The 9,368-nt window shown below is 40.0% G+C and overlaps 1 pseudogene; it reads right to left on the bottom strand.

The window, feature by feature from the left end:
* Window positions 1–4,242: 4,242 nt before the first annotated feature.
* Window positions 4,243–4,794, bottom strand: LOC148093649 (phosphatidylethanolamine-binding protein 1 pseudogene; annotated as a pseudogene).
* Between the last annotated feature and the right edge of the window lie 4,574 nt (window positions 4,795–9,368).

The following is a 9,368-nucleotide window of genomic DNA, read 5'->3' on the forward strand; positions in this document are numbered from 1 at the left end:
TGAAAAATGTAAAACCATAGATGGATTTGGGATCATGTATGTAGGACATCAAATAGTCAGACACTCTGTGTTATATAAAAGGATGTGCCCCTGTAACCAAAAAATACTAGGAAATTTAAATTTGATCTTGTTCTAAGTAGTCAGAATCTGGAGGACTCGATCATCAGTGCATCCATCTTTTTAAGGACATTTGTGAAAAACTTAAGAAACTATTGTTGGCTCATGAAGCTCTGGATCCATGCTGACACCTATGTTGCAATCATGGAATCTTTACTTTCAGGGAAATACCTAGAAATGGACATTTTGCGTCTGCTACAACAACGTAACATCTAAGAGATTTTTCTAGAGAACTTGTTATTCATATAAAGTAATAAGACTGCGTTATAGGATTTCAGGGCTACAAGAATGAGGAGCCCCGCCAGGCGTGGCTCAGCGGTTGAGTGTCCACCTAGGATCCAGGCGATCGGGGTTTGATTCCTGGTGGGGGCACATGCCTGGGTTGTGGGCTGGATCCCCAGCAGGGGGTGTTCAGGAGGCACCCGATCAATGACTCTCTCATCACTGATGTTTCTGTCTCTCTCTCTCCCTTTCCTTTCCTCTCTCTGAAATCAATAAAGATACATTAAAAAAAAAGAAAAAAAAAAAAGATGTGGAGCCTCCAGTTTCACTCATTCCACACAGCCACCCCTGCTAATTCTGTCCAACCCAGTTGCTAGGTATCTGAAAGTACACCATTAAGTTTTCATCCCTTGAGAGTTCTGGTTTCTATTAAGAAGTTTCCTTTTCTTTAGGTAATACTAGGAGGTAACACTAGAAGGACCAAATAGTTTATCATCTAAGCTGTGTGAAAGATTGAGACTGTGTGACATGAGCATGAAAGAGGACACCTCATAAATACATTAGAGCAATAACAAAAGGCAGGAGGCCAGGCTCTCCAGGAGCTGGGGATATACACTCACTCTTGTTGACACCTCAACATCGTCTGAGTACAGGATGGGGCAAAAGCAGGTTTACAGTTGTGAGTACACAAAACACAGAGTTTACTCTTGTGTTATTATTTATTAATTATTGTAGTTTGCACATGAACAACTGTAAACCTACTTTTGCTCCACCGGTGTATTTGGCTCCCTTTATCACTCTACTAACCCCCACACCTCTTCCCTCTGGGAACCACCATACTGTCTGTTGTCTGTGTTTATGAGTTTTTGTTTCACCTGTTTGTTCATTACGTGCCTTCAGTTTTATATCCCACAGGAGTAAAGTCATGTGCTGCTTACTTTTCCTGTCTGACTGACTTGGCCTAGCATCCGTCCATCTGGTCGCCAACGGCAGCACGTCATCTCTTCTCATGGCTGATTATTCCATTGTATGTACGTACCACATCTTTATCCAATAATCTCGTGTATAGTTTTAGATTCAGGAGGTGTTGCACGTTCCTTTTTCCAAGCACCTAGAAGCGTCTGATGCAAAACCGCGCATAATAAACGTGTTGGTTCCTTTAGGTCCAGCAACAGGAAGGGGCAGGGTTTTGGGGGGACCACCGGGAAGGAGCAGCTGGGCTGGGTAACTAGAAGAGGAGTTTAGAGACGGAGTGATTTGAAGGCGGCACCCGCTGCGGGCTCTTCGTGGTCGCGCGCGAAATACCGGGTGCGGAGGCCTCGCGAGAACACCGTGCGAGCTCGCGGGAGGTGGCCCTGGCGTGTGCCGTTTCCCCGCGCGGCGGGCTGGGGTTAGCGCCGCCGTTCCCGCTCGAGCCGCCAAGGGCTGCGCCTCAGGAGTCCCTCGGAGCGGCGGAGGCCCAGCATGCTCCGCTTAGTGCTGCTGCTTGCGGGCCTACGGGGTTTGCTTGCGTCAGGACTCGGTAAGGCGGCGGAGCGCCGGTTTTCCAGGCCTTGGGCCTGGAAAGGTTTTTCTTTCCCTTCTTTCAACGGTCTGCCAGCTTCGGTCAGACTGTGGCCCAACGCGGTTAGAAGCCTGAGGCCCTTAACCTGCCTTTTGGTGTCGTTTGCCCGGTCACCCTGGAAGCTGGGCCGTGTTTGGGTGTCCGGCCTTAGAAAGTGACTCATGAGAGTGGGAGGTAATTGTAATAAGCTCAAGGGCAAACCCCTTACTGCCTGAATTTGGGTTTGGCCTTTCTTGTAGGTCTGTCTGTCATGGGCGTCACCAAACCGCCTCAAAATGTCTTGCGCTCAAAAGCACCCCAGAAACTTCTAGAACTCTCCACTCAAACTCCAAAAAACCTGACTTTCCGCAGGTATCATTTGTCCCAACAAAATAGCTTGTCTTGCACACAGTAATAATTTGTCCTGCAACACAAAATAATGTTTGAAGCAACGAATGAGTTTGATTATTGTGAGTCAAATTTTGACTCAGATGTGGGGAACTTCCAGGAAGCAGAGAGGTAGAAGAATCTAGTTTCCACCATTCGCCACATCGTTTGGTCAGGGGGTTGCACATCTTCTTCCCAGTATCCAGTTCCACTCTAGATCTCATTGCCCTGGTAAGACATGTTGTGAGAGGCTGCACTGTAGTCAGGGAGACTCCAACACGGAGTGAACTCGGGGTCATCGGAATCATAGAGCGTATAGTTATAGACATCGAATGGAAGATAACCTAATGTTTTACCAGTTCCATTTATATTTTCAAAACATAGGAAGGCTTTCTAGTCAATGTCCAAATCTGAGTAAGGGGTGTATACCTTTATGAGCAAGGAGGTCCCAAATGGAAGGTAGTTGTCTCTGGGGCATGTTTTCCAAAAGGAAGTCAGTGTGTGTTTCAAAGAAGCCAAGAGAACCCTACAGTTTTACCAGTCAAGTTTTTTCATCCCTTTAGGGGTAGAGGCCAGGCCACCAATTCAGGAACCTCAAGATTATGGTTTGCTATGGCACAGATCCAACGGCCAATGAGATTTTCAGATTCAGAAAGTTTCTGTAGCGTAGGAACAAAACGGCATAATAAAGTGTAATTCTCAGCAGTGAAGGTTACAAAAAGATAAGAGGCCAAACCAAGAGCTAACATTCTCTCTATAGTAGGAACTCAAGAAATGTGGCTGGTGTACTAGCTAACATGTGAGTTTGAGGAGCTGGAGATTATATGAATAGCATATAAGAATATGAGAATAGCAGTTTTTCTGAATTACAAATTCTTACCACCATCAGTTACAAATTGTCATTTGCTTTTAGCACATAGAAAAGTGGATAAAAGAGTTCTTCTGATAAATTGTCCAGGGGGAAAAACATGAGATTATATCAGCCTTGTCCAGAATCTTGGGAAAGCTACCTATTCAGATGCTGTCTGCTTCTGCTCCTTGGAAATTTTGAGCTTTAGGCCTCCAATGGGGGCTTTCTTTAAATGAGAAACATGAATCCAAGAATCAGTGCCTTTAAGTTCTGCTGCATAAGGATTAGTTAAAAGCACCTGGTAAGGTCCCTTTCACTGAGGTTGCGGAGCATCTTTATTAAGATGTCTTTTCTAATGGACAGAATCTCCAGGATGTAAGTTGTGGTGGAGCAGGTCTTTGTCTCCAGGGAGCCTGCTGTGAAAAGACTACAGGACTAGTTGGCTGTTTTTCTTTAAAGCCTCAATTGATCCCTTGCACTAAGACTACATATGTCCTTTGGCAAGAAGGGATGCATAAACACACGAGTACAACATTATTGGATGCCCGGTAACAATTTTGAATGGTGATAGTTTATGTCTGCCAAAGGGTGTAGATCTTAGATTTATTAAAACAATGGGCAGTAACTGTGCCCAAGGAAGATTAAAGACCTGTACAAATTTAGCAAGTTGTATTTTTATAATGCCATTTGTCCTTTCAACCAGTGCAGAAGCCTGAGGGTTATAGGCACATTGAAGATGTTGTAAAATAGGTAAAATATTACAAACTGTACTAAGAATCTGCCCAGTGAAATGAAATTTTTTTTTAAAACCTCTATTAAACATTTTATGCTCTGCTCTATTGCGGTAGACCTGTTCTTCTTACCCTGATTTTTTCTTCTTTAGATGACAGGTTGCTATTCTTATATTAACAACTGATGATGTACCAAAATTCCCCAAAATGGAGTTAAAATTTTATTAAAACATAAACCAGGGTTTGTAGAAGGAAAAGTCACCCTAAACCTCTGTCTGCTCAGATCTCACCTGTGAGAGTGGGAATGGGAAAGAGGAGAAATCCACATGCATCACTGAACTTGAGAACACTGCTTGGGTTCCCTGGGTGATTTTCTGTCTCCTGGCTTTTCCCTATATCCCAGACATCTGCTCATAGAGCTTTCGGCACATAGTCATCCCATTCTGCCTGGTAATACGTGCCCGTCACTGGAGTCCCAAGCTCCTACTTTTTTGCAGACCTTGAATTTGCTATGGTGGTCTCCAGATTGGTTGCTAAGAAGGGGCTCTTCACACTTCAGCAGCCCGTCATACTTGTAAACCAGTGAGACATAGTGTTGAAGGCCTGTGCCCTAGGGAGGCCCCAGACTCACATAATTGGACCACCAGAAAATGGTGCCAGTCCCTGTATTTTGGGTCCATCCTGCTGGGAGCATCTGGGCTGGTCAGGACCAAAGTGTAGAGTTTACCTGGATCAAGGCCATCTCATGTAATCCTGGTGGACTGATTTTTAACCTGGATAGGTTTCAGCCCTTTACCCAGCTTGTTAGCCTCTGCCCCAGTGTATTTGACCTGCATCAGTGGCTGTGGCCACTTGTCTACTTCCTGCAGGCTTAAGGGCCTGGACCGCTTGCTGAGGTCCTTGGGCATTCCAGGACCAAGCAGGTGGACAGCCCGCATTGCTGCAGGAGACCAGGTGCGGATCAGCAGTAGCAACTCGGAGTGGTCATCATTGATCCATTTTGAGCTAATTTTTGTATGTGGCATGAGGTAGGGTTATAACTTTTTTTTGGCATTAATTCTGGTTTTATAAATTGTATCTTGCCCCTATTCATTCCTAATAATGCTTTCACCCCTTAAATTCTATTTGTGCTAATGTTAACTACATCAACCCCTCTTTGATTATTATTTATTGTAAACATATTTTCCCCATCCTTTTATGTGAGAAAGTCCCTAGTGCTCACTGATTATCCATGTTTTTGCCTACGTTTCTTGGCCTTTTCTTATTAAATTGTGTCAATTTAAGTAGTTCTTGCTCATAGGGTTGAGAAGAAGAGATGTATCAGTTTTGGAGAAGGTAATTAAGAGTGGGTATCCTCTTCTATCTTTCGTTTCTGCTGCACAGTGACCTTAGAAACCAGTAGCGTCTGATTATGTCAGTCTGTGAAGAGGGACTCAGGTTGCCATATCCTATAGAATCACATGGTCTGAATTTTAGACTCTATCAGCACCCAGTTGTGAGCTAGAAACATACATAAAATAAATATAGTTATATACTTATATTAATTTGTTGTTTCTGCCATACAAAGTACCACAAATTAGGAGGTTTAAAGCAACAGAAATTTATTCCCTTATTATTCTGGAGGCCAGAAATCCAAAATTAAGATACTGATTCCTTTTGGAAACTATGATGAAGAATCTCTTTCATGCCTCTTTCCTAGATTTGGTGGCTGCTAGAAATCCTTAGTATTTCTTGGCTTGTAGACATATTACTGTGATATCTGTCTGTGTCTTCATATCACTGTCTCCTTTGAGTCTTACAGGACACATGTCATTGGATTCGGGCCCACATTAATTTAGGGCTCACCTCAAGATCCTTAGCTAATTACACTTTTCAAAGACACTTTTTCCAAATAAGGTTGCATCCACAGGTTCTGAGTAGACATATCTTTTTGGGGGGGATCATCAGTCAAACCACTACACTTGCCAATGAGGGCATGTCTTTACTTCAAAATCTCACGGACCTTTACTGAGATTCTCCTAGTGGGGTTTAACACAGGCTCTATTGAACATTTACATCTGCCACAGATCCTTAGTGTACTATAGTTTCTCCTGCCCACAAATGAAAAACAGTAGAGCTTCTTGCACAGTAGCCTCAGTCAGCTGAGGAGTTTTCTCAAAGCTCGCAGCTTATGATTTTTCTGTAAAATGGTCAAAGCAACAGAGCAGTATGTTATGTATGTTGCCTCCAAAATCCAGAGTGGCTTTGGCTTAGTAAGTATTGTGCGTCTTACCATTTATTGTGGAGGGTATTTCCCAGTGTGTTCTAGACCACTAGACTATTGTAAGTGGATTTTTCTTGTGGGGTGTGTGTGTGTTTATGTTTATTCAAGTCTTTGGCACACCTGTTTTTTACCAAGGCATCTAATATACCTGCTAGTTCAGGTCTTAAAGGCATGATGTTACGAATATAATCTCCAGAATGATTTTCTCTTAGATGGTATGTTAATTTCCTATTGTTTCTGTAACAATTTACTACAAAGTTAATTACTTAATACAACTTTGTTATCTTACAGTTCTGTAAAATGGGTCTCATTGTGCTAAAGTCAAGGAGTTGTCATTGCTCTATTCTTTCTGGAGGCTATAGTAGTCAGTCTGTTTCCTTGCCTTTTCCAAATTTTAATGCCTGTTTGCATTCCTTGGCTTGTAGTCCCTTTCTTCCATCTTTAAAACCAAGAGCATTGGGTTATTTTCACACTTCCATCTCTCTGGTTCTCTCTTCTGCTCCCCCTGTTCTACTTGAAAGGTTTCTTGTGTGATTGAATTAAGATTACAGATAATCCAGGATAATCTCTGTATTTTAAGGTCAGCTGATTAGCAAGCTTAGTTCACAATTACAAATTGTCATGTAATTTAACATTTACAGGTTTTTGGGATTAGAACATAGTCATCTTTGGGAGGATTGTTCTAGCTACCACAGAGTGTGATATGTCTAGGGTCTAGGTAGAAGCAGAACCAGAGATGATAAAGACCTGAGGCAATATGGATGGTGAAGATATACTGCCATCACTGCCAAGTGAAAATGCAAATTTGCTGTGGTAATTCTCTGCTTGTTGGGATAGAGAAAACAACACCTTTTCCTGTCAGTGGTTACATATAGGTGCCAGTGACCGTGTTAATTTGCTTCAATAAAGAGACCATATTTTGAATAGTATTTGTATTTCAATCATCAACTGATTAAATCTAAAATACCTCATTCTCACCCGGCCGTGGTGGCCCAGCGGTTGAGCATCGACCTAGGATCCAGGCGATCAGAGTTCAGTTCCTGGTCAGGGCACATGCTCGGGTTTCGGGCCCGATCCCCAGCTGAGGGCATGCATGAGGCAGCCGATCAATGATTCTCTCATCATTGATGTTTCCTATCTTTCTCTCCCTCTCCTTTCCTCTCGCTGAAATCAATAAAGATATATTTAAAAACAAAACAAAACAAAAAACAACTCATTCTTTATTAAATCATTTGCACAGATCAAACAAAAAAATGGGAATGGAATAGAAGTCACTGCGTTTGTATATTTCAAATCTTTTCATAGTGGGACTACTTTCTGAAAAATTCAGAAAGACTTTTGGTTTAATGGTTTTGTGATGGTGCAAGTGATATTCAGAGGTTTCTCTTTGGCCCTTCCTACAATAATAATACTCATCCTATTGGTTAGGTAGGCAGATGGGGATTCTACAAGTTATTGATTATATCTATTTCCACACACTGCTCCATAATTGGTCAAATTATGATAGGATTAACTTGTAGACCCATGAGTACACTCATATATTTGAACCTAAATTCCATTAATCACATGAAGTGAACCACAATCATATTTTAGGTCCTCAAAAATTAGTATTAGCTTAGATCTAGTATTTATTATTCCACATAAGGTCTGAGTAACTGGGTTTTGATTTTGTGGATCCAATTTGAGGATCTTTCTTTTAGTTGGTCACTTCATCCTACTTACATTTATTGATATGATAGGTATTTAATCTTAGTGCTTCTTATTTATGTCATACTTTATTGATTTCATGCTTTAATTTTGGTAAAAAGCCTTTTACCATAAAAATCTGTGACTTGATTTACTTTATGGGTGCCTTGTGTATTCTTTCTTCTCTTAATTTGGAATATTTTTAATAATAGACTTAATCCTTCATTTAGGTAGTAACTAGTGATTCCTCTCCGAGTAGGAAATTTAGTATCTTACTATTTCTTCTTACCTCCTGCTCTCCCTTTTATTACATGATTACGGTACTAGTTCTTCTATACCTTTATGTCATTAAACAATATGTCTTTACTGCTACCACTTGATTTTTAGCTTTAAGTCACATTTTTTTTTTACCACACTCGCAAAAAATTTAAGGAAATCAGTATACACATATGGTATTCCTCATGTGCTATACTTTGTGACGTTATTCTGGATGTTATTATGCCTATATGATCCTAGTTTATAACATTTGCATTTTATTAAATAACTACAGTTACCACAGTTTTAACCTTTATATTTAAGTTTATTTAATGCTTGCTGCTACTAGACCTTTTTCCTCAAATCTGTTGATATCTTTATTAGGAGAAGATTATTTGCCTCCTGTGACAGGCACATGTGAACTGTATTCCTTGAGTTTTTGCTTATAATATCTGTCTTTTGCCCCCATATTTCAATAACAGTTTTGCTGCGTGAAAAATTTCTGGTTCCATACTATTTTCATGAAGATTAAAAGGACATTGTTATTCAGTTGTTTGAACCTTGAATACTGTTGTAAGAAATTCACAAGCCAGTCTACTTTTCTCCCTGTATGCCCAATATGATTGTCTTGTTTTTTCTTCTTCTTCTTCTTCTTTTATTTTTTGCTATAATACAGTATACTTTTCAGTCTGTGGTTTCAAATATTTTAATTCAGGATAGTTTTCTTGAAGTTTATCTTTGATTATTTTTTCTCTATTCTGTTTTCTTCAGGAATAGCAAATTTTGTGTTAAGTTGATACTTCCCTCTGTGCTTTTTATGGTGTCTTATAGCTATCTTGTCTGTTCTTACATTGTTTTACAGATTTTCATAGGAATATACAGTGATAACTCATATTTGTGTAAGTGAATCTTACGAAAGAACGTGAACAAATATTTATTCAGTTTTAAGACACAGTTATTAACTGTTTTTATATTTCTTCAGGTCCTCAAAATTCATCTCTACAGATTGTATTTCCAGAGAAAATTCAAGCAAATACAAGTGATAATTCAGAAGTAGAAAATGTAAGATATATTTTTCACAATACTATTTTATGAAATTTCTAATTTGAGTAAATGAAATATATCAATCTTACTATAGTATCAGTATAAGTTTCTAGTGTTGCTTCTAATAAGGAATTTAAAAGTTTTGATGGTAAAAGCAAATATGTACATCAGAATGTTCTATTTTGTTTAATATTTGTCTTTTCCTCATGGTAAACTATTGAAAGTTCAAATACAGAAATAATGTAGAAGAAATAGGGTCTTATCTGAGTG

Source organism: Miniopterus natalensis, chromosome 2 (assembly GCF_054644295.1).
Source record: "Miniopterus natalensis isolate mMinNat1 chromosome 2, mMinNat1.hap1, whole genome shotgun sequence".
Classification (NCBI taxonomy): domain Eukaryota; kingdom Metazoa; phylum Chordata; class Mammalia; order Chiroptera; family Miniopteridae; genus Miniopterus; species Miniopterus natalensis.